General features: G+C 43.5%; 1 protein-coding gene across 2 annotated transcripts in view; it reads left to right on the top strand.

Annotated features, from left to right (window-relative positions):
- The window catches only part of LOC122797194 (SREBF chaperone), a 2019897-nt gene that overhangs the window by 1336582 nt on the left and 658386 nt on the right, over nt 1-24929 (top strand). The window lies entirely within an intron of this gene.

The raw sequence follows: 24929 nt of genomic DNA, 5'->3' as shown, positions 1-24929 counted from the left end.
GAGGCTTCTTCTAAGCCAGTCGCCGGTTCTCAGTGAGGCGTTTTCACAGCCCCTGACACCCGCTACCTCAGTGCCGCAGGCCGCTACTGACTCCCACATGGAGCAGACTAGGCCGCTGGAAACTCAAGGTATTGGACACTTGGAACATATTCCCTCAGATGGGTCCAGAGCCGCTGAGCAGGTTTCGGCTTCTGAGGGTGTTTTCAGGCCTACACAGTTACATATAAAACCAACTACAGCTTCAAAGACAAAGACTAAAGCTCCAATAAAGGCAAAGAAACAAGTGCAGCAAGCCCATGGACAGGCCTCCGTGCCTAAAAAACAGATGTTCAAAATGGCCGAAGACCTAATTACTTTGATCAGGGGTTCCCATCCCCCTCCTGGTAAGAGGCCTAGGCAAGAAACAGAATATGAATCTTCAGATCAGGTTTCCATTTCCTCTGACTCCTCTTCTGAACAAGAATACTCTCTCCCTCCCTATGAGGATTCCGATGCTGAAGAATCCATCCCTTCAGCCTCCCCTCCTGAGGATTATTCTTTTGGGGAAACCCTGCATACCATGAGGGAGCACTTCCACTGGGAGAGCCAAGACTACTCAGAATCTAAGAAAAGGCTCTGAGACTTTCTTTTACTACATCAGCGCAGGCCTCTTGCTATCCCTCCTGTTTTAGACATTGTAGATGATGTATTTTCAGAGTCCGGCCTGTCTCCTGACTCTTTACCCCCTGCACCTGTTAAGCCAGACAGATACTACAGGGTTCCAGATTCACATAAATTTCTTTATAAAAACCCTGCTGCTGACCCAGAAACTATTTCTCAGGGTCCCAAAGAGTCAAGGCTTCCACTGCAAAACACCCTATCCCCTCCGATAGGGATTCAAGGGCACTGGACAGATGGGGGAAAAAGGTTTACACTTCTGCTACCTTGGCTGTGAGGGCTTTAAATTGTCAATTTCATATGCTTAAATATCAGCAATACTTAATGTCACTGCTTAAACAGAAAATGTTAACAAATTCTGAATGTGCAGAAAACAAGGAAATGTAGGATTTATTGCATGCAACTGAACAAGTGGGAAAGCATACTTTGCAATGTGGTTTTGATTCTCTGGAGGCCTCTTGCAAGGCCGCTGTTACGGGTTCTGACATTAGGCGGCATGCTTGGTTAAAGGAACAGAATCTGCCTGATCATGTTAAAGCAAAATTATTAGATGCTCAATTACAGCATGATACTTTATTTGGTGTTAAAGCAGAAGAGGTGTTGAAGATAATGGAGGACAAAGCGAAATCTATGCAGACAGTTAAGGATTTCTTACAGGTGCAGCCACCCAGATTTAGCAGGAACTGGCCTACAAAGAATTGGGCCTTTCCAGTGTCAGACAGGCCACAAAGAGGCAGATACAGATGCCCCAGAGGCAGATCCCAGCCCCAAGGCTCATACAGGCCTAATCAATGGGTTGCTTCTACCTCCAAAAGCGGAGAAGACAAATCACAGCCATACAGGAAACAGTCCCAATGACTTTCCTCTGCTAGCACCAAGCACTTATCTATTGGCAGCCCCCTTAGGGGGAAAACTAGCACTTTTTTCACAAAATTGGCACATGATCACCCAGGACAAATGGGTCTTGAACATAGTGTCTCAGGGCTACAGGTTCCACTTTCACACCCTGCCAACGGCAAAAGGTATGCCAGACCTGTCACACAATCAGTGGACAGAGGCACAAAACAAGTTTCATCCTTCATGGACATGAGGGCCATTCAGCGAGTACCACAGCAAGAGCAGGCCCAAGGATTTTACTCGAGACTTTTCTTGGTACCCAGAAAGGACAAAACCTGGAGACCAATACTGGACCTGTCTATTCTAAACACATTTCTGGACGTTCCAAAATTCAAAATGTTGACTCTGCAGCAGCTTCTGCCCATGCTGGGCAAGAAGGCTTGGCTTGTAACTTTGGACCTAAAAGAGGCATACCTGCATGTCCAAATCAGACAGTCTTGCAGAAGATACCTCAGATTCATAGCTGGCTCAATGCACTACCAATTCTCTGCACTGCCCTTTGGCTTATCTACTGCGCCCAGGGTCTTCACAAAATGCCTGGCACCAGTAATTGCATTTTGCAGACAAAGAGGAATCCAAATATATCCTTACTTGGACGACTGCCTTATTCAAGCAGAGAACAAGGACATCCTACTAAAGCATCTGGAGTTTGTAAAAAGATTACTAATTTGCTTAGGGTACACAGTAAACGAAAAGAAATCAAAACTAGTACCCTCTCAAGAGATAATATTTCTGGGTGCAAGCTTAAATACAACTTCCCAGATAGCTTATCTCATGCCATACAAACAAAGGCAACTGACTTCTTACTTCAGAATGTTGGCAACAAAGACCCAGTTATCTGCAAGAAAAATTATGCAGGCTTTGGGCTTCATGGCATCCTGCATTCTGCTAATTCCATATGCCAGACTGCATATGAGGAAACTACAATGGTATCTAAAAAGTGTTTGGACTCAACATTGCCACAGCCTGGAAACATTAATTACCCTCATTCCCTGCCTGCAACAGGAGTTTCAATGGTGGGCACAGGCCTTTCACCACAACAAGAGACAGCCATTCACTTTACCCACAGCCAGCCAGACACTAATAACGGATGCATCAGATTATGCCTGGGGGGGCCCACATGGCAGGAAAATGTATTCAGGGCACATGGCCCGCAAGCCAGATGCATCTTCATATCAATCAAAAAGATATGCTAGCTGTTCAGAATGCCCTGACAGTTTTCAAGGATCTACTTCGTCCAGGACAACTACTGATAAAGACGGACAATACTACAGTCATGTGGTACATAAACAAGCAGGGAGGCACACATTCCTACCCCCTCTGCGGACAAGCCATGACTTTGTGGAACACAGCATTGACCTATCAAGTTCACCTGCAAGCACAATTCCTGCCAGGAAAGATAAATACTCTGGCAGACGAACTAAGCAGAAACCTCATGGATCCCCACGAGTGGAAACTGGATCCACAAGTCTTCAACATGATAACAAGGAAATGGGGATGCCCAGACATAGATCTATTTGCCTCCCCTCACAACTGCCAACTACAGAGATTCTGCACAAGGACTTATCACAAGCATGCTTGAAAAGTGGATGTCTTATCCTTCAGCTGGAAAAACCTAACAGTATATGCCTTTCCTCCACTGCCTCTCCTCCCCAAGGTACTCCTAAAGGTCAGACAAGAGAAGCCAAAAATGTTACTGATTGCCCCAGACTGGCCACGCCAGCACTGGTACCCAATCCTAAAGAACTTGTCTCAAGGTTCAGCCTGGACATTGCCTCAAATTCCTCACTTACTGACCCAACAAAACAATCAGATCCTGCACAGCCAACTCAGGACCTTAAATCTGGCAGCATGGTGGATAATGTAGCCATTCAGAACACTCCTCTCCAAAGCTGTGATGGATGTTATTTTGGAGGCCAGGAGACCCAGTACCAGAAAATCTTATGCAGAAAAATGGAAGAGATTCTGTGCTTGGAACCAGGCACAAGGAATTGACACGTTTGTACCAAATATTCCTCAGATTTTACAATACTTAACTGAGATGCTGGACAAAGGCCTATCCTTTTCATCAATTAAGATCCATGCCTCTGCCATTTCAGCCCATTACAATACGGAACCTCCTATTTTTTCTCATCTTTTAATAAGGTAGTACCTCAGAGGGGCCAAAAACATAAGACCTCCAAGGAGAGCACCAATACCTGCATGGGACCTCAATTATGTCTTGGAAAAACTCACACTGCCTCCTTTTGAGCCAGCCTCAACAGCTGATATAAAATTCTTATCCTGGAAAACAGCTCTGCTCCTAGCAATAACCTCTGCAAGATGAGTCTCTGAGTTACAGGCACTCATGGCTGTGGAACCTTTTATCATTTTCCATCCAGACAGGGTTTCTCTGAGGACAAACCCGACATTTATGCCTAAGGTGGTGTCCAGTGTGGCCCTTAACTAAACCATTCACTTGCCTACCTTTTATCCAAACCCACAGAACAAGGGTGAGAGACTTCTGCATTCTTTGGACATACACAGACAGCTACGCTTCTACTTGGACAGAACTAAAGCTTTCAGAAAGACTGCGCAACTTTTAGTGGCATATGCTGCAGGATCACAAGGAAAGGCTATCTCAAAACAGACTATTTCAAAATGGATAGGCCATTTCATTCGTTTCTGCTACTCACAACATGGCAAATCAGTGCCTAAGGACATTAGGCCACATTCAGCCAGAGCAGCAGCCACTTCAGCAGCCTTCCTCAGAGGAGTACCAACCAAAGACATCTTAGAGGCTGCAACTTGGGAGTTCAGTGCACACGTTTACAAAGCACTACCACTTACCTCTCTACTCTAAATCCGGAGCAGGCTTTGCCACTGCAGTTCTGCAGGGCCTCATAGCCTCTCCTAATCCTATTTATCCCCAGCCACCCATCCTCAGCTTTGGGATTCAACCCAAGAGTAATGACTGCAACAGTGAAACACGATGAACATAGTACAGTTGTGTACCTACCATAAATGTAGATGTTCGAGTGTATTCACTGTTGCAGTCCAGGTTACCCTCCCACCATCCCCCTTTCTTTTGCTGGGTCTTATCTGTACTTCTGTATTCTATACAACCTATGTGGTGTATTTGCTTGTAGATGACGGAAATGTTTACCTTAGTGCATTGACGTTTATTGGCATAATTTTATTTTTAGCCTACCCTTTTGGGGGCACCTGACATCTGGGGCAAGAAAAACTGAAGAAAATGGCGTCTGCTGCATCTTTTATACCCCTGGCGCACTGACGTCAGGGAAGAGGCGACAGCAACCGATGCCGGACCAAGACTTTGGAATTCAGGCCGACTGTGGATAGCCTGCCAGCAGGATAACCCAAGAGTAATGACTGCAACAGTGAATACACTCGAACATCTACATTTATAGTAGGTACACAACTGTACTTTTCTCTCAGGAATGAAAATAAAATGTTAAATGAACACTATGCCATGGGGGCAGCCCCCCCCCCCTTGCATGCAGGATGCTTTGCCATTTGCACCACTATTTAAGATAACCTACTTCTACATCATTCAACAGGATAGCACTTAACTGGTTCTTAGATTACAGAAATAGCCATATAGGCATTGTCATGGGACCTCATGTCTGGAAACATATTAGTGGCCACAGAAAGTTGCATTATCCTGATGGTGACCAAAAAGGTGAGTGTATTCTTAGAGGTAGGACAGAACTATAGCAAGGTATGTACTTTTTAGTTAAAAAGGGAATTGAGTACAAGAATTAAGCAACTGCTTTGTGTAAAAGGAAGGGATGGAGAAGTGTACTTTGAAATTTGCCTACCTACTGGATAAGCTCCACTTCTTAATTTATTTTTCCAATTTGTTTCTTTAAATGTAGATTGCACTGCCATTCTTGCTAGGAATTTGTAGCTGCTGTCTTTACCGGATTATCTTCAAACATCATAAGAAGTCTAACCCATGTATTCTTGAATTCTGTCATAATTTCTGACTTTATAGCCTCTGACAGAAGGCTACTACATGTATCCAATATACTCAATAGTCTGAAAAGAACTTACACATTTCTCTCTGATGCCCTATTAGTGCATGTATTTTACTGCCTCTTGTACTCCATTTAATGGATGTAATACTGAAATACACCTTGGTAGGTCAGCATTTAGTTTCATGCTATTTTCTGTTCCAATGTGCCTTTTTTGTCTTTGCAATTGTTGTATTGGCTGGTCATGCTTCTCTTTGCTTAGCACATACTGTGATCTCACACAGCACACTAAGACAGAGAATGCCTGATCTGTGATTCTTCTCTACCTTTTTTTGCTGCTCACACAATTTAGATCGTGATTGCGAATCTTAGTGGTGAAAAGTTCAATGCTTGAAATGAAACTTTCTGATTATGTTTGTGCTTATCAGATTGCAAACCAGGATGCACACTGGCACTGTATCTGCCCTGAGGAGGAGCATGATAAAAACCACTGCCAAAACTTCGGCCTGGCCACATACAGTTTTTGAAAGAAAAAAAACCTGGCCTACTTTGCCACCAGTAGAACAGCAGTATTTGAAAAACTCTCGTGGGGATTGGAGGGAGGAAGTCCTATTTAGAGCACTGTCAGAACAGTTCTTTTAACTTGTCAGAAGACTCGAGTAATGGATAGTATAAGCCTCATAGAATCAAGTCCACTTCTGAAATGGTCCTCCAGTCCACTCTGCATGGCAGGCTTATAGTGGTCTAAAGCTACTGTGTATCATGACTTTGTGCTCTCATGTATGGGTTTACTTTCCAGGGTGTAGGTACTGTGCTGGCACTGGTCCATCAAACTGAACACACTTGACTAGCTTGATCCTCTGTATCAGCTGTATCAGTTTGTTGAATATTTTGGCTATGGTGGATTAGTAGCATTCAGTATAAGGACTTTTCTCTCCAGGTATTTTTCCAGGTCTGGTGTGGTTTAATGGTACAGGGAGGTTCTCATCAGTGTCTTTCCACTTCAGTGTCCACAGTTTAAGTCTTAGACTCCAGACAGAAGTTTGAAGTCTACTGGGTCCTGTCCATATGTATGTGTGGGATCACACTCATTGGAAACATGACCTGTTTGGAAGGTGTGATCCTGAATTGCAGATTCTTGTCACCCAGTACATAGTCGGCATATAGCATATATTAATTCCTACACATGTTATCTACTCATTAACTTATTCATGTTAGGATCATTGAGAAGTAGGGTCTCCTTTCTCTTAGGCTGCTGTTGGGTGTCTAGGGACTTGGTGGTCATAAGATCCAAGAGGGATAAGGACAGTAACTCATTCCCAAATTACACCTGTCCCTAAATGACCCTGTCTTTGAAGAGTAGTTAAGCCTCAGTAAGCCATCTCTGTAGACTGGCTTTTGGCCCCCATGTTATCCTCCCAGAGACATCTAAACAAAGGTATGGGAATGCAGCAGTGAAGACCCTTGCATTTGTCCCTTTATGGAATCTTTCAACAAAGATGCAGTATATGCATGCTGGAAGCTCCTGCTGTCCTTAGGAAAGATGATGCTCTCTCTAAGGCCCCAGTTGAAGGAGTGAGAGCCTAACTCAGCATCCAGACGATGATTGCTGTGTGTTATCTTTTATCTGACACAGGACTCATAAACCACAGTATTTTGCCTCCTTGCCATCAAGCAGTGTGTCTAAAGCCTTGGACAGGGTAGTTAAAAGAATTCTTCTGAATTGTGTTGCGGCTTAGAGGACTCAACTGTTCATTTTATGTGTCTAGATTCCAGTTCTTCCTGGTAGTTCAGGCACTGGAAATCTCCCTCCCTCCCAGATCTGTGCTCAATGAGTAAGAGATCAAGACCTTCTTTAGCTCATCTAGTGGGCATCCCTGTGGCCCACTACAGTTTTGACTGATGTAACACTGTGACTATGGCTTCAGACTAACATTGGCCTAGTTGAGGTTGCCTTCCTTTAATGAAAAGTTTAAATAGTCCATCTTGGAAGTTCATTTCATTTAGAGAGTCTGTTCTGCCTTTTTCTCAGGACCTGATACATGACCACTTCATGAGGAAACAAGACACTCTCCGCTATGAAGAGGACCTCCATAAGCCTCTATCTGTTGCATCCTGTTTTTTTCTAGCTAACCCTTCCTTTTATTAGGATAAAGAAGCCCTCTGACAGACCAAGAAAGGCATTTAAATATTAATATATGTTTGCTCCCATTAGTAGCATCTGAGTCACCCAAGAGGACAGTTCCGCTAGCACATCATTTGCACTCCTAACAATAGGGTAGGACTATCCATGCAGTTATGCAAACGTTTGCCATGGGTTGAAGAACCATCACAAAGGACCAGTAAGATCAGGATGCAGTCATTGCCTGGCATGACTTAAAGCTGATAAGTTTTCCTTCAGAAGGGACTCAACTAAGAGAATGAGCTGACTACACAGAGCTTTTTTGGCAGGTACAGGGTATACTTCTCAGTAGGGCTTTGGAGGCAGTTCCTCCTCTGAAAAAGGCTATGGGGTTCATTCCCCACCTCTTTCTTGTGCCAAAGAGGTCAGTTGACTTCTGTCCCATCCTGGACCTCACTGACATCAGTAAGCACATCTAGTGTTTCAGGTGGTGAGAGTCTAGCATGTTACGCTTCTCCTGCCTTAGGATCACTTGGATGACATCAGTCTGGATGTTTAGTCATGTTTTGCACAGCGAATTTCTTTTTCTCTTTTTTTTTAAGAAGAAATATTTATTGAATTTTGACTTATGACATTGCAATCATACATTTACATAAATGAAAACAAACCATATTGACATATTTTCAGTTGCAAACATTACACATCATGTGTAATCTTCTATACAGTCATTATCAGTCAAACATTACATAGCTCATTCAATTTGTCTTCCCTTAAACCTTGTTCCTCTTCCAAAACATTATACTACATGTGTTGTTCCTTCAGTTCCTGTTTTTTCTAAGTAATTTGTTCCTGCTCTTTTGTAAAGATCCCACTCCCAGTTCTGTCTTTTTTTATTGCCTTTTGGCAGTCATCAGAATTAAACTTAGCAAGGCCTTACCATGTGTAGTAGTTCTGAATCTTATCACAGCTCAAAAAAAAAATAATTTGCTTAGTCGCACCAATTTTCTCACCCAGTATTTCTGACAGAATAGTCTAACAACTCATTGTATTCCCGAAAAATATGTTCTCAGTTACCTCTTTCTTCCCCATCACACCTCCAACATTTGCAATCTACAGTAGGAAAAATTCTTTGGAGTCTGCTTGGGGCATAAAAATAACAATACAAACACTTCCAAGCAAATATCCTAAATCTTCTAGACATTGTTGCATATTTGGGAGCTATGCATATATCCTCCCATTGTATATTTGGGAGCCATACATATATTGTCCCATTGTTTCTTTGGAATTACATATCCTGTTTCTCTTCCCAATCCAAGTGAGTTTCTTTTTCATTCACTTTGGATGGGCACCATTTTTAGTGCAAAGTGTTTATATCTGGGCTTTGCCCTGCATAAGAAGCTATGACCTTGGTTGCCAGAACATTGCAGGAGAAGGCTTTCTTGTGATGTTCTTAGTGTTTCACTGTTGCAGTCATCACATATGGGTTATCTGCCTGCAGGTAGCCCTCAGCCAGCCTGAATACCAGAGTCTTGGATTCCTGTGTCGGATGCTGTCTCTTCTTCCATGATGTCAGGGGTATAAAACATGCAGCCAATGCCATTACATCAGTCTTTCTTGCCGTGCGGTGCCTGAAGCAGAAGCAGTTCGCAAGTGCCGGTCGGCTGACTCCTGAAATTTTTGTTTTCGAGTTTCAGAACCGAAGTCTTTAAAAAAGCTAAGTACCCTGTTTGGGATCCTTTTTCTTGCTCTTAACCAATGTCAGTAAAAGTTAACAATTGCCTTACCTGTGGAAAGCAAATACCTCATAAAGATTTTCATTCGTACTGCATTCCTTGCTTAGGCCCAGACCACGACGTCCCTCGCTGTCGGTTTTTTGCCTTGTTCAACCCCCAAACTACTCATTGTCGGTCTATATTTGCAGCAAATTATTTTGGTACTCGGTTTAACTATCCAGAAATGGCTTCAGTAAGCCATCCGACTACCGATATTCTGAAACAATGTAAGGATAAAGACAGAGACAGACCGCATATGTCCAAAACTGCTGACACTTTCGTTAAGCTAGTCGCCAGTCTGCCGGTACTCAGTGAGGCGCTTTCGCAGCCCCTGAAACCCGCTACTTCAGATTTGCAGGCCTCTACTGAGACCATTCGGAGTCTGGTATGCCGCGAGATGCTTCTTCAATTATGGAACCTGTGGATGTCTCTACCTTGGATGGGTCCGGAGCCGCTGTGCAGGCACTGGCTTCTGAGGGTGTATTCAGGCCTACAGACTTACATTTTAAACTGACGCCATCTTCCTCATCTAGGCCTAAAACTCGACCCATGCCTAGAAAACCGACGTCCAAACTGCATGCTCAGGCCCATATGCCCAAAGAAAAACATGTTTAGAATGGCTGAAGACCTTATTACCTTAATTAGGGGAAGCCAGCCTTCCCCCTCTAAGAGACCTTGAACTGATTTTCCTTTTGATTCTTCTGATCAGGATTCTGATATTTATGTTTCTTCTGATTACCAGGATTTGCCCCTATCTACCTATGAGGATTCTGATGCAGAGGACTCCATTCCTTCTGCTTCCCCTCCAGATGATTTTTCTTTTGGTGAAACCTTGCACACTCTTAGGCAGCATTTCCGCTGGGAAAGCCAGGATTACTCTGACTCCAAAAAGAGGCTTAGGAAATTCTTACTCCTTCCTCAACACAGGCCTTTAGCTATCCCTCCTTTTCTAGGCATTGTGGATGATGCTTTCTTGGAATCTAGCCTTTCCTCAGACACTTTACCTCCAGCTACCAGAAAACCTGACTGGTATTACAGAGTACCTGACTCTCACAAGTTCCTCTTCAAGAATCCTACTGCGGATCCAGAGACCATTTCCCAAGGACCAAAGGGAATTAAGGCTACTGCTGCCAAAAACCCTACCCCTTTTGATAGAGATTCTAGAGCCTTGGACAGATGGGGTAGGAAGGTATATACCTCTGCTACTTTGGTCATTACGGCGTTAAATTGCTAGTTTCATATGTTAAAGTACCAGCAACATACTATGGGACTACTTAAACAGAAAATGATGTTTATTCCTGACTGTGCTGAACACAAAGAATTGCATGATGTAATGCATTCTGCAGAACAAGTTGGTAAACATACTTTTGCAGTGTGGTTTTGACTCTTTAGAAGCATCTTGCAGGGCTGCTGTCACTGGGTCTGTACTTAGAAGGCATGCTTGGCTTAAGGAACAAAACTTACCAGATCATGTCAAAGCTAAATTACTGGATGCTCCCTTAAACCAAGACCGCCTGTTTGGCAACAAAGCAGACGTCCTCAAAAAGATGGAGGAAAAAGCTAAATCTATGCAAACTGTTAGATTTCCTGCAAGTACAGCCTCCCAGATTTAGTAGGCATTGGCCTTTAAAGAATTGGTCTTTTCCAGCCTCTTCCAGGCCTTCTCAGGCCAAACTCAGGAACAGCAGACCACCTAGGTTACAGTCTCAGGCTACACACAGGCCTAAGCAGTGGGGGGCTCCCACTTCCAAAGCAGGGAGTCGTAAGACACCCCCACATGGGAAAATGGCACAATGACTTAACCTTAACCCTTCCAAGCCCTGCTCAGCTGCCTGCTCCCTTAGGTGGAAAGCTTGCCCTGCATGCAAAAAACTGGGAGCTCATTGCCCAGGACAAATGGGTTTTGAATATAGTTTCCCAAGGATACAGATTCCACTTCCACACCCTACCAACCCCAAACAGTTGGCCAGACCTACCCCCAAATCAGAGGGCAGAGGCTCAACAGCAGGTTCTCTCTCTTTTAAGTATCAGGGCTATTCAACCTGTCCCAGTAGAAGAAAGGGGACAAGGTTTTTATTCAAGACTTTTCCTGGTACCCAGAAAAGACAGCTCCTGGCATCATATCCTGGATTTCTCTATTCTAAACAATTTTTTGATAATCCCAAAATTCAAGATGCAATACTTCAACACTTGCTTCCTATGCTAGGCAAAGATGCCTGGTTGGCAGCCTTAGACTTAAAGGAAGCTTACCTGCTCATTCCAATAAGGGAATCTTGCAGGAAATACTTATGCTTCAGGACAAGCTCCATGCACTTTCAGTTCTCTGCACTTCCATTTGGCTTATCTACTGCGTCCATGGTATTCACAAAGTGTGTAGCTCCAGTCATTGCATTTTGCAGGCAGAGAAATATTCAGATATACCCATACTTGGACGATTGTCTGATTCAGGCAGAAAGCCAGGAATTGCTTTTAAAACATCTGGCATTCGTAAAGAAACTTCTAAGCTCACTGGGGTACACCATAAATGAAAATAAATCTCACCTAGTACCCTGCCAGCAAATTGTATTACTGGGAGCAAGCTTGAATGCAACTTCCCAGATGGCTTTCCTCACTCCAGAGAAAAAAGTTTATTTGACAACCTACTTCAAACTGCTGGCCACAAAGACCCAGCTATCTGCAAGGAAAATTCTGCAAGCCCTGGGGCTCATGGCCTCTTAATTCTACTAATGCATATGAGGAAACTTCAATGGTATCTAAAAAGTCTATGGTGTCAACATTCTCAGGAGCTGGAATCAATGATTCCTATCATTCCTTGTATAAAGACAGAGTTCCTTTGGTGGGCAGAGGCCTGCTAGCACAACAAGGGCCTCCCTTTCACTCTACCCCCTGCTGACCAAACCCTAACAACAGACGCATCAGACTATACATGGGGGGCTCACTTAGCAGGACAGTGCATTCAGGGCAAATGGAACCCGAGACAGATATACCTGCATATCAACCAAAAAGAAATGTTAGCTGTACAGAATTCCCTGACAGCCTTCAAATGTTAGCTGTACAGAATTCCTTGACAGCCTTCAATGACCACATTCTTCCAGGACAACTATTGGTAAAGACAGACAACACCACAGTTATGTGGTACATAAACAAACAGGGGGGAACCCACTCGCAGACTAACCATGGCTCTGTGGAGCACAGCCTTGAGCTACCAAGTGCACCTACAAGCTCATTTCCTGACAGCCAATAATATTTCCCAAGGAAACAACAACAGATAAGTGAAAAAAAATGCCAGGATCCACCACAAGGAGCTTCTTCATTTTGAAAGATAACCTTTTTTTTTGGTGGATTAAAAGATTTTTCCTTCGTGCTCGGTGTGAAGCTTCCTGGTGGTGGATCCTTCCATTTCATTCCTGACAGGCAAGGTAAATTCACTGGCAGACGATCTAAGCATAAATCTCATGGACCCACATGATTGGAAACTGGAACCAAAAATATTGAACCTCTTGAGGAACAAATGGGGGACCCCAGAGATAGACCTGTTTGCCTCCCCTCAAAACTACCAGTTGGACAAATTCTGCACAAGGACTTCCCACAGTCAAGCTTGGAAAGTGGATGGCCTGTTCTTTACCTGGGAAAGCCCTCAGTTTATGCCTTTCCCCCTCTGCCCCTCCTCTCGAAGGTTCTGCTAAAGATCAAACAGGACAAACCAAGGACAACACTGATTGCACCAGACTGGCCATGCCAGCACTGGTACCCCCTCTTGCGCAGTATAACACTGCTGGAACCATGGCACCTGCCTCAGACCCCCTTCCCTGCTGTCCCAGCATGCGGGCCAGATTCTGCAACCTCAGCTTCAAACCCTGAACCTTGTAGCCTGGCTAATTCCTTGAGCTCTCCAATAGCATCCCTCAGTAAGCAGGTGCTAGATGTCATTCTGGAGGCAAGGAGGCCTAGTACCAGAAAATCCTATGCTGAAAAGTGGAAAAGATACTGTTCCTGGAGCCAGACTCGGGGGATGGGCACAACAGTACCCAACTTACCTCATATTCTTCAGTACTTAACAGAAATGCTACACAAGGGCCTATCCTTCTCATCTGTTAAAATTTATGCCTCTGCCATTTCAGTACATTGTAATACTGAACCCACCCCTCTTCTCTCATTCCCTGCTAAGGCAATTCCTCAGAGGGGCCAAACATTTAAAATCCCCATGGACAAGCCCCTACTCCAGCCTGGGACCTTACCTTTGTATTGGAAAAGCTCACTGTCCCTCCTTTTGAGCCAGCTGCAACTGCAGAGTTGAAATTCCTTTCTTGGAAAACAGCCTTCCTTCTAGCCATCACTTCAGCAAGAAGAGTGTCTGAATTACAGGCCCTCATGGCAGTGGAGCCCTTCATTATCTTCCATGCGGACAGGGTTTCCCTCAGGACCAATCCTTCCTTTATGCCAAAGGTGGAGTCTAGTGTGGTCCTTAATCAGTCCATTCATTTGCCTACCTTTTTCCCGAATCCACAAAATAAAGGAGAACGAATACTGCACTCTTTGGATGTGCACAGACAACTTAGATTTTATTTGGGCAGGACTAAGCCTCTCAGAAAATCTGAACAGCTGCTAGTTGGCTTTGCTGCAAGGGCAGAGGGGAAGGACATTTCAAAGCAAACCATTTCTAAGTGGATAGCCCACTGCATTCATTTATGCTATAAACACCATGGAAAACCTACCCCACAGGGGATAAGATCACATTCCACCAGGGCTACATCTACCTCTACAGCCTTTCTCTATGGTGTCCCTACCAGGGACATCCTCACCAAGAATTACCACATGCCTGTTTTTTCTAAATCCAGAACTGGTTTTGCCACTGCAGTCTTGCAGGGCTTAATAGCTGGCCCGAATGCTCTCTGACTTCCTCTTCCCTTCCTTAGCTTTGGGAATTTATCCAAATGTGACGACTGCAAAAGTGAAACATGAAGAACATAGTACAGTTGTGTACACTTACCATAAATGTAGATGCTCGAGTGTATTCACTGTTGCAGTCCTGGTTACCATCCTTCCAGCCCCTTGACTTCTCTTGGCTCTACCTTTCCTTCTTGATTGGTGTATTTAAGCTTTCTGGTGTATTTGCTTTTGTTGGAGGGGTACCATAACATATAATTGCTTCCCATTGTGGGGGCACCTGACATCTGGGGCAAGAAAAACTGATGTAATGGCGTTGGCTGCATGTTTTATACCCCTGGTGACCTGCCGTCATGGAAGAAGAGACAGCATCCGATGCAGGAATTCAAGACTCTGGTATTCAGGCCGGCTGGGGGCTACCTGCAGACAGATAACCCAAATGTGATGACTGCAACAGTGAATACACTCTAACATCTACATTTATGGTAATTCTACACAACTGTACTTTCCTTTGCACAGATGACTGACTGATTTCTAATTATCTGATTGAGGAACTTCTGCTAACATCCCTGGAGTTGGGGATACTTCTTTGGCTGGAGTCCTTGAAAGTGACTATACATCTCTCATTCCTGATCTAGCATTAAAGGGTTGCCTTCATTGGTGCAGAGCTAGACTTCCTCAATTCCTTTCATGTGGAAAGGTCTTGGAGGTCATGAATTCACCATCCAGGATAAGGACACATGGCCAGTGGCATAGAAGGATAGACCCTAATAATGAACCAGGCATTGCAAGATTGGATAGTAGCTTGGGAATCTGATTGGGCAGGGGAGGACTGGCATATTCCCATTCTGGGGGAGGATGGGTCAGAACTGGCTTTGTAATGCACAAGTCTCAAGGTTGCGATGGAAGATGGTAGCTTTTAAAGTGGCTGTGTATGTGTGTGTTTGTGAGGGAATGTGTGTGTGTGTGCGCATACTGTCAGTGGAAGGCATTGTAAGATTCTGTGGTAATACGGATTGCACTCCACCCTGCCAATGGTAGGGTTAGACCTTTTATGGAAAAATACTACACAATTGCCAGGATGCTGGTGACAGCACAAAATACCATCTTGGCTGCCTGAGTGACATAATATTCTGCTTGATAGTTTTCTTCCCATTGCGGGGGGGGGGTGTATAAGAAATAAATGAACTATGTCTCAGAATGACACTTGATGGTCAGCAGACACAGGGGGGGAAAAGTGATCTGAACTTGGACTGCACTACACCTTTTCTTCTCCTTTTCTCAGTCTGCATGGTGAAGTTTGCATGCCTAAGGATGCAAAAATTCCAGTACTCTGTGATGCATTATTGGTTTCTAAGCCACCACATGATGGTAGGTATCTAACCACTGAAAGCAGGTACTGAAGTGACGGACAAGTCCCTACCAATCCCAGAGTGGGTTTTCCTTTCCTAAAGCCAGGAGCTGATGTCCTTCAAGAATGCAACTGCAGTCATAACATATGGGTTGTCCTGCCTCAGACTCGCCTCGGTCGGCGGTGGGCTCCATTCCATCGTCCGGTCGCCGCCGATGTCGCGCGATTTCACAGCAGAGAGAGCTGGAGTACATAAGCATCAGCGCCGCCATTTCTTTAGTCTTTCTTGCTTGCCTTGCGTTGAAGCAGAAGCAGAAGCCCGTCGGTCAGCTCCTGTATTTCAGCTCCGAACCAAGAAACGAACCAAGTCATCAAAAGCTGGGTACCCCTTCCTTCCCCTTGCCAGCCGGCGTCAGGAAGAAAAACGAAAAAAAGTTAATTGTTGTCTTTGTGACCTCTTAAGGATTTCCAGGATTCCTTCTTACTGCCTTCCTTGCCTTGGCCCAGACCGCGGCGCCTGTCGTGCTGTCGTGCTTTCTTTCACTCAACCTTAGCGCACTCTTGGCCGAAGCGAGTTCGCTTTTAAATTTTTCTATACAATGCCGGATGCCACAATGCCGCCGGAACTTCAAGAAAAAGAAAACGAAAGACCTCGGCCCGATCCCTTCCACCGACCCCACCCCAAACATGCATGCAAAACCTACCAGTGAGAGTTGGTTTCCCCTGGTTATTTCGAACCCCAACCGGCTAAAGACCACTTACCTATACCTCCTATATACACACGGACACCACACCAACACCAGTTACTTTTTTTCCGGATCGGATAATGAAACCATTGCTGTAGACCCGGGTCACTTCACTCCTGGGAGCTGCCGCACCTCGAGCTGCTATGGCCATGCCCTACAAGGCTCACCTAAGGCAGTGCTAAGGCAGCCAGCAAGACCAAGCACCTTACTGCTAAGGCCTCTACCAACTCCTGAAACACAAATCAAGTGACTTCATGACTATGTCAGCAGACTTAATTTCCATGATTAGAGCCCATCCTGAGAGAGGATCCAGAGGCCCTCCCAGCCTCCTCCTGGGTTGGCCCCGGTTGAACCCTCTGACCCTATCCTTCAGATGAAGATTCTGAGGACTCTGTTCACTCCCTGGCCCAGAAGAGCCCCTATGAGACTCTTCGGATGCAGAGGATTCCATCCTCGGCCTCCCCTCCTGAGGATATTTCTTTTTTGGGGGGTTGTTTCTTAATTGCATACCAAATTTTTTAAGCTAAGTGGCAAGGCCAGGAATATTCTGAGCCCTACCTTCTGCCTAAGCCCCAACACAGGCCCCCTGGCTATATACCTCCTGTGTGATGTTTTGATGCTTGATTTTTTGATGACTATACCTGACTCCCAGGTTACCCCTCCTCCTACTTCAGCTCCCAACAGCCAATATAGCCAGACAGATATTAGTCCCATCCATAAACGTTACTCCCTCATTTCTTTAGGAGCATATAATTCATTTGTTTCCTCCACCTGCCAACTAAAGGTTCCAGCATCCACCTCCCTTTGTAGACTGGGGGAAAAAATAGGGTCACTAGTACTATACACCTCTGGGAAAGCTCTCTACTTTGATTCATCCGAGGAGCATATGTTTCTGAATTCATAATTAGAAAACATTGGCCTCCAGAACCTCCTAGGACAGGATCCATTGAAGGAATTGGCTCCTCCTTCTCACTTTGACAGCTCACATTCTTGGAGGTGGTACACAGTTCCTGCAGGATTCATGCAATGGGATATGATGCAGGGGATACATTTAGCTTCATCCTTACAGGGCAGCTATGACAGCCATTCATGACATGAAGGCATAACAAAACAACTTCATGCACCTTTGAAAAGAAAACTCTTTGATGCTGCAATGAAAAAAAAAAAGACAAGCTTAAGGCCAAAATGCTAAAAAATGTGTTCAAGGATGTCCAAAGATTTCCTCCAGTTCAGTCAGATTCAGATTCCTCCAGGAGCCACCCTTCCCTTCAGCTGATTGGCCTTCTCCTCCTAAAAACTGGTCCCTTAAAAAGAAGATTTCAAGGTAAAAAACAGGGCGGCAATGGAAAGGGAGAAACAAAACAGAGAATCAGGGGAGGATGGACAGGGCAACCAGCACCACAAAACCAACACAAGTCTTCTCCCCCAACCCACAGCACAATCTCAAGCTTTTTCCCTCTACTCTCCTTGAGGGAACAACAAAAGGAACAAATAGAAGCATTATTGGATTTGGATCAGACAATTGGTTCAGAAGATTGATTCACAAATTATGGATTTTGGACATAGACCACCAAATAGTACTGTTCCAACATTCCAACCCTACCAAGAAAGGCAAGGCAAGGCAATTCTAACCATAAACAGAAATCACAGAAGGAAGAGGCAATCACAGAAGATCAACTGCTCAGACAGATCAAATAGATAGAGAACACTCCACAACAAGTGGAAGGCCATCTGTTCGACTGTTCCACTGTTCCTGTTTAAAGAAATTGTACTTTTAATTTAAACTGAAAGGATTTGATTAAACACTTTCTCAGTCCCATTCCTCATCTGGGCACTTGACTCTGGCCTTCCATTCTGGGCAAGGGGTCTTGGCTGATTGTCCCCTATCAGAACAGCATCAGAAGACTCCTCAGATTTTACCAGCATTCAGAGATCACCTCATTCTCCATTGAGCCATTCAGATTTCTTTGCTCGGCCAGAGCATTAATTTTTCTCAGCAGTAGTGCTTTCTTATTTGCTCTGCCCCAGAGTATTTTTCACTTATACCTGGCTTCCCTCATACAAGCGGACGACAAATTGCTTTTGACAAAAACATGAACTTGGAATTGAAGTTGACAACAGGCTCTGGGATACACAGTCAACTTCCAAAAAAAACTTGAACTGGATACACAGCAAACTCCAAAAGGAGACCCATCCAGAGTCAACTTCCAAAACAACCTCTCCAAAGCCAACCCAGCAAAGAAAAATAAACTAGGGAGCTGAAGACAAGCAAGAGAAGTTAAGATGACTGCAAGGAAATGAAGACAAAAACTCACCCAGATGACTGCCATCATCCATAGCCCTGGTAAAACTCACATGGATGAAGCTTCAATGGTACCTACAAGCCCTGGGTTATAAAATATCCAATGGTCTCTAAAAGCCATACCGCTCATTCCATGCCTACACCTAGAAAATAACCATACCGCTCATTCCACTAGGCAAACACAGGTATGTCATTCAAAAACCATACGCTTCAAAGACCTCCTACACAGATCCTATGAACCTACAGATAACACAGACAAATGGGGAGACCGATGTGGGCAAGGGATGGATACAAGGACAATGGTCTCCAAAATACACCTGAAAGGGAACCACAGAAAATGGGCAGAACCATGCAAAAATGCTGGTCTGCCTTTCAAAACAAACATGCATAGGCCATCTACTGGAGTGCTGGCAGACTCACATGCCATTACTGGACAACACCACAACTTCTGCAAGGCCTTTCACTGGTACGACAGACAACACCACCGTGATGTGGTACATAAACAAACAATGCAGCACCCATTCCTTCCTAAACATACAATGTAATGAATCTTTGGGAAAAAGAACTGAGCCTGTGGATACAGTTGCAAGCCCACAGGAATTCCCACAAAGAACTCACGCATTGGCATACATCCTAAGCAGGAATTTCATAGATCTCGGGACTCAAGGAGGTTACAACCTAACCCTCTTCCAACCCATCACCAACCACATAAGCAGGCCAGAAGTAGACCATCACATACAAAATCCTTCACCATCATCTACATGCCACTTCTTCAAGGACATACCATCCACAATATCAACAGAAAGACTAAAGCACTCATGACCAAGGTAGAGGGAAAGACTGGCACCACCACCTCTGCCACTGATACCCACACCCCATTGTAAAGATCAAAAGCAGAGAGGCCAAAGGGGGTGAGCAACCCCCCCAGACTGGGCTGGGACAACACCAAAACTCCCTACTTTGCCAGCATATGTCTTCACAAAGTGCAGCCTTCCAAGTGCATCCTCACTTCAGCTCAACACACTAAACAGTGCATCCAAACCTTCAAATAACCTCAGCTAGCAGTTCTCCAAGGTCCAAGAGCAACCCTTACCAATGGAAGTGACAGGTTTCCAGCAAATGGATATTAGCAAATGCTCCTCTTTGAATATCCACTGTAAAAGGTTTGCTTCATAAAATGGAATCCCACTCATCCTTGGATATTCAGTTATTATGCTGATAGATCTTTATCTCATACTCCACTATAGTGGAATATTCTGATATCTCAGCTCACCCCATCCCTTCATATTCTTCCATTTCCCGGGAATCAAAAGCCATCTCAGCCAGAGAAAAATCTCATCCTGTAAGCTTCCCCATCCACTCTAAGGCCATTCAAAGGGGCAGTGGAACATTAAGCCACCAAAAAAGGCCCAGCCTCCTTTGAGCCAGCAGCTTCAGTCCTAAGACAACTTTATCACCAAAGACAGCTTTCCTGTTGGCAATTACCTCATAAAGAAGTGGTTGGAAGACAGCTCTGTTAAATGGCAACACCAAGGGTTTCGAACTTTCACAGGAACTAGGGTTTCTACCGCTCAAGCCTTCGCTGCCTAGATAGTGTTCTTAAGAACTTACCCTAAGCCATATTCCAAAGCCTACTTCTATTACACCTTTTCAATCAAAAGACTCACCTGCCCTTGACATTTCTTCAATCCTTCACTACAAGGGGAAAGACTGTTGCATTGTGGGGAGTCTTGAAGAGCTTTTCACTACGTTACTAACAGAAGCAATACATTGGGGTTCATTCAGCTTTTTTATTCTAAATGGCCCCTGATTGCACTCCAGATTGTGGATTTCCACTCCAGACAATTTCAGACCACCTGAGACAGCATCAGACCAGGTTCCCACAGCCCTATTGCCAAGAATGTTCCATAGGTGCCTCATGCACACTCCACCAGAGCTCCAGCCACCTGTACAGCATTCTAAGAGGGGTGCCACAAAAGACATTCTAGAACTTGCTACATGGAGAGGTATCACATTCTCCAAGTCCTAAGTGGTTCCCCTGCCATGAGCAGGATCTAGAGCAGGCTTCACTTCTCAGCAGTCCACCTGGGTTTGATTGCCACACCTATACTTTCGCTTTACATTCCTCTCCCCCAGATAAGCTATGTATTATTACCTACCTCCGATGTAGATGTCCAGTGCAATTCTCACAGGACATTCACCCAACCTGTATACTCTTATGTGGGGGGATGTCCTATAGATATGCAACTTGTGCTGGGGATATCTGTTATGTATCTGTTTTGTCTATACTTTATCCATTGCTCCTGTTGTGAATCTTAGGGGCGAATCCAATTTGTTATGGTCCTTCTGCTTATTAAGGGCACTTGGGCAAGAAGAAAATGGGAAAAGTCAAAGCGTACTTGATTATGTACTTCCGGAGAGGGCTTCGGAGAGAAATGCGGGCTGGCAGAGAAGAAATGCCCAGACGCTGATGCCGGGCCGCTCTCAGTCAGCCTGACTATAAGGACAACCCATATGTTATTTCTTACCCATTGCAAGTCCTGATGATGAATGCTTCATTGCCTGAGTGACGAGCTTCCCTTGAATCTTTCATAGATCAGGGAAAGTGGCCCTCTGTGTTGAGAGGCTTCCACATTTAGCAGCTGTTGCACGGTCCTCCTGTTCTTAAAGACTTGGAGGCAAAGCTACTTTTTTGACCCTTCACTTGGTCCAGCAGCCAGTCTGTCATGTGGTATCTAAACAAACAAAAGGGGCATGGAGTCTTGCATTCCCCTCCCCCGTACAGAGTGGTGGTACACATGTGACCATGAGCCATAGACAGAAGTATTACTCTCTTACAAGTTCACGTTCCACTCAAAGTGAATTTGCTGGTGGACTTAGTGAACCATTTCCCCAGTCCCTTACTGGAGCTGTAGATTCAGAAGCCTTGTCTGGTTCAGGGCTTCCAGAAGTGGATAAACCTGTTTGTCACTCAGGAGAATGTGGTCCTTCCTCCTTCACTGTTCAAACTGTTCAGTGTAGTAGGTCAAGGGGGAGTTTCCAGTAAACACATCCTTCATCCTGTGGCAAAGGAAATTATTTTCTTTGTTAAACAAGAAACATCTTTATCACTTACGATATAGGCAATCATATATTTATATAAATTAAAACAAACCATATTAACATAATGTCAGTTGCAAACATTATTCGTCACTTATATTCTATCCATTCACTGTCAGACATTATATAGCTCATTCAAATCCTGCCTTCTTTTAAACCTCATTCCTCGGCTGCATGTATTGATCCCACAAGTTCTGTTTTTTTATGTAATTTGCTCCTACCATTTTCTAAAGGTCCCATTTCCAGGTGTACGTCTAGTACAATTGGTTTAGAATTTTATTTCAATTTCCTAGTAATTGCTTTTTTGGCAGCCACCATAATTAGACTCAGCAAGGCCTTACTATGTCCAGACAATTCCAATTCTGTATCAGAGCTCAAAAAATCTTGTCATTAGTCATACTAGTTTACTCACCTAGTATTTCTGATAGAGTAGACTGCAGGGAATTTTTAAAGTCTGCCAACTCATTACACTCCCCGAAAATATGTTGTCAGTTAGCTATTTCTTCTCCATCACACCTCCAACATTTGCTATCTACCTGAGGAAAAATTATTTGGCGTCTACTTGGGGTATAAAAATACCTATGTAAACACTTCCGAGCAACAATCCTACGTTTTCTAGACTTTGTTGCATATTTGGGAGCCATACATATATCCCCCATTGTTTCTTTGTGGATTGCTTAGCTAATCTCTCTTCCCAATCCTTTCTAACCTCCTCTGATTGATTCTTATAGTTATCATGTAATATTTTTTATGCTGTACTAATTATTCTTTTTTAACAGCAGCTTTTGTTCTAGATTCTACCAAAAACTCTACCAATGCTGGTTTTTCACTTAGGATCCCCGTACTTCTTTCCCTTTGCGTATACTCTGCTGTGAATCATTGATAAGGGAGAGCAATCTCTAGCCTGCAGTCCAAATAAATTCTTGGCCTCTTCCCATTCTCTTACCTTTCCCTCTCTTATTTGCTCCCAGTACCTTGGTTTGTTTGCCATTTTTCTCCAATAAATTCCAGCCCCTTCTTGTGCATTGTCTGTATCTCTAGTTGCAGTCATCCCCTTCTGCAGAATCTCCTTTCTCCATTCCCGAGTTAACTTAGTTCTTAGAATACTTTGTGCTACTTTATGAACATAATATTCTGTATGGTTATTGTTGATGATCTTAAAAATCTGCATCCAAAATCTTAGTCTCTCTTTTTCTTGAGCTTCCAACCTTTTACATCATCCTCCCTTTCCTCTTTGAAGTATAGGTTTCTGCTTATGCTATGTATAGGAGCCTGACTTGTGTAGCTCCGAAATGCCCCTTCAAAATGGGTAATCCCAAGCAACCTTGTTCTGTCGGAAGAATCAGCTTTATCCCATTTGACTCTTGCTGTCTTCCCCTCCCAGATAAAATCAGTCAGCTCTTTATTAATTGCTATCCACAACTTCTCCTCTAGTTGATAAAAATATGCCTGACCTTTGTATAAAACTAAAGGGACTAAATAAAACATTTTAACTGCTTGTATCTTGCTATCCATAAAATACAGCTTCCAGTTTCTCAGTTTTTGTATTTTCTTTTGTTTGTCTCTTCCCACATATCCTTAGCTGCCATGCCAGAATTCTTTTTAATCCATATTACCAAGTATTTCATTTTATTGTGTCCCCATAAATATGGAATTTGTTGAACCAATTTGTGTAGGGGTACATAATTTACAGCTATTGCCTTTGTTTTAGCTTCATTAATTTTGCACCCTGAAAAGATCTGAAACTGTCTCAGAATGTTCCACAAAACTGAAATGTACTGGTTTTATCAGGTATAGGATATCATCTGCAAACAGAGCCAGCTTTTCTTGACTACCATACTAATTGTGTCTTTGAATTTCTGAGTCCCTAATTTTCTTTTCCAATGGTTCTAAATATAAAGCAAATATCAAAGGGGAAAAGAGGACACATCTGCCTTGTTCCTCTGCTCAAACAGAAATTATCAGAGAGGAATCTACCCACTGTAATTTTCACCTCCGATCCCTCATATATCCTCCTAATCAACATTATAATTTTATCAGGGAGTGCAAATGCTTCCATTGCCCTGCACATAAACTCCCAGCTTGCTCTGTCAGATGCTTTTTCTGCATCAAGACCTATCAACAGCAGTGGTATTTTCTTACATTCCCCTTACCTCTGGATTATCACTGTTCTGTTAATGTTGTCAAATGTTTGCCTCCCCACCACAAAACCACATTGATCCATATCTATCAATTTTGGCATCACCTTTGCCATTCTTTTAGTGATTTAGAGATATAAACACTTTATAATCATGGTTTTAGGATTGATATGGACCTTCATGTAGCTGGATCTGATGGGTCTTTGCCCTCTTTAGGTATTAAAGCCACCACAGCTTTCTTCCAGGATATTGGTGCTTCTCTTCTCTTAAAATAATGTTAAACAAAATCTTCCAGATCTTTATCAGTTTGTTTCCCACCTAGCTTCCAAACAGCCATGGGAATACCATCTATTCCTGGGGACTTTCCTGTAGATTTGTTATACATCACCATTTTTATCTCATCTCCTCATATCCTAACTGTTAGTAATTGAGACTCATCATCCTCTAGCCTAGCCATGTTTAATTCTTCCATAAACATTTCCATTTGTACTTTTTCCTGTATTTTCATATTTCTCTGCTTTACACAGACTTTCATAAAATTTTCAAAATATTTCTAATACCTCTAGGGATTTCTTGCTTTCTTCCTTGTTATAGACTCCAAAAGTTTGACAACAACCCTTTCTACTTTCTGTTGCGTTAGTTGTTATGCTAAAAGTTTTTGTGTTATGGAGTTATCAAAAAACAGTTCCTTAATAGCAATCTTTCTAAACTCATGCATGTTATCAAGGTAATCCCTTATTTTCTGTTTAGTATTTTGCAATTGCTCCTCCTGTTGTTCTGTAAGAGTCCCCCTATTCTGCAATACTTTAACCGTTGTCAGTCCCTCTAAATAATTCTTGCTACTGCTTAATCATATCTCTTTCTCTTTTATTTCCACCCTATTTTTAAACTCCACTTTAATTTTATCCCAATACCTACCTATATTTTCAGAAGAAGTTTCTATCTTCTTTAATAACTCCCAAATAATTTCCACTACACGTT

Source organism: Protopterus annectens, chromosome 3.part0 (assembly GCF_019279795.1).
Source record: "Protopterus annectens isolate FY-2018-M chromosome 3.part0, PAN1.0, whole genome shotgun sequence".
Taxonomy (NCBI): domain Eukaryota; kingdom Metazoa; phylum Chordata; order Ceratodontiformes; family Protopteridae; genus Protopterus; species Protopterus annectens.
Note: the sequence above shows the minus strand (reverse complement) of the source record. Positions and strands in the feature narration are given on the sequence as shown.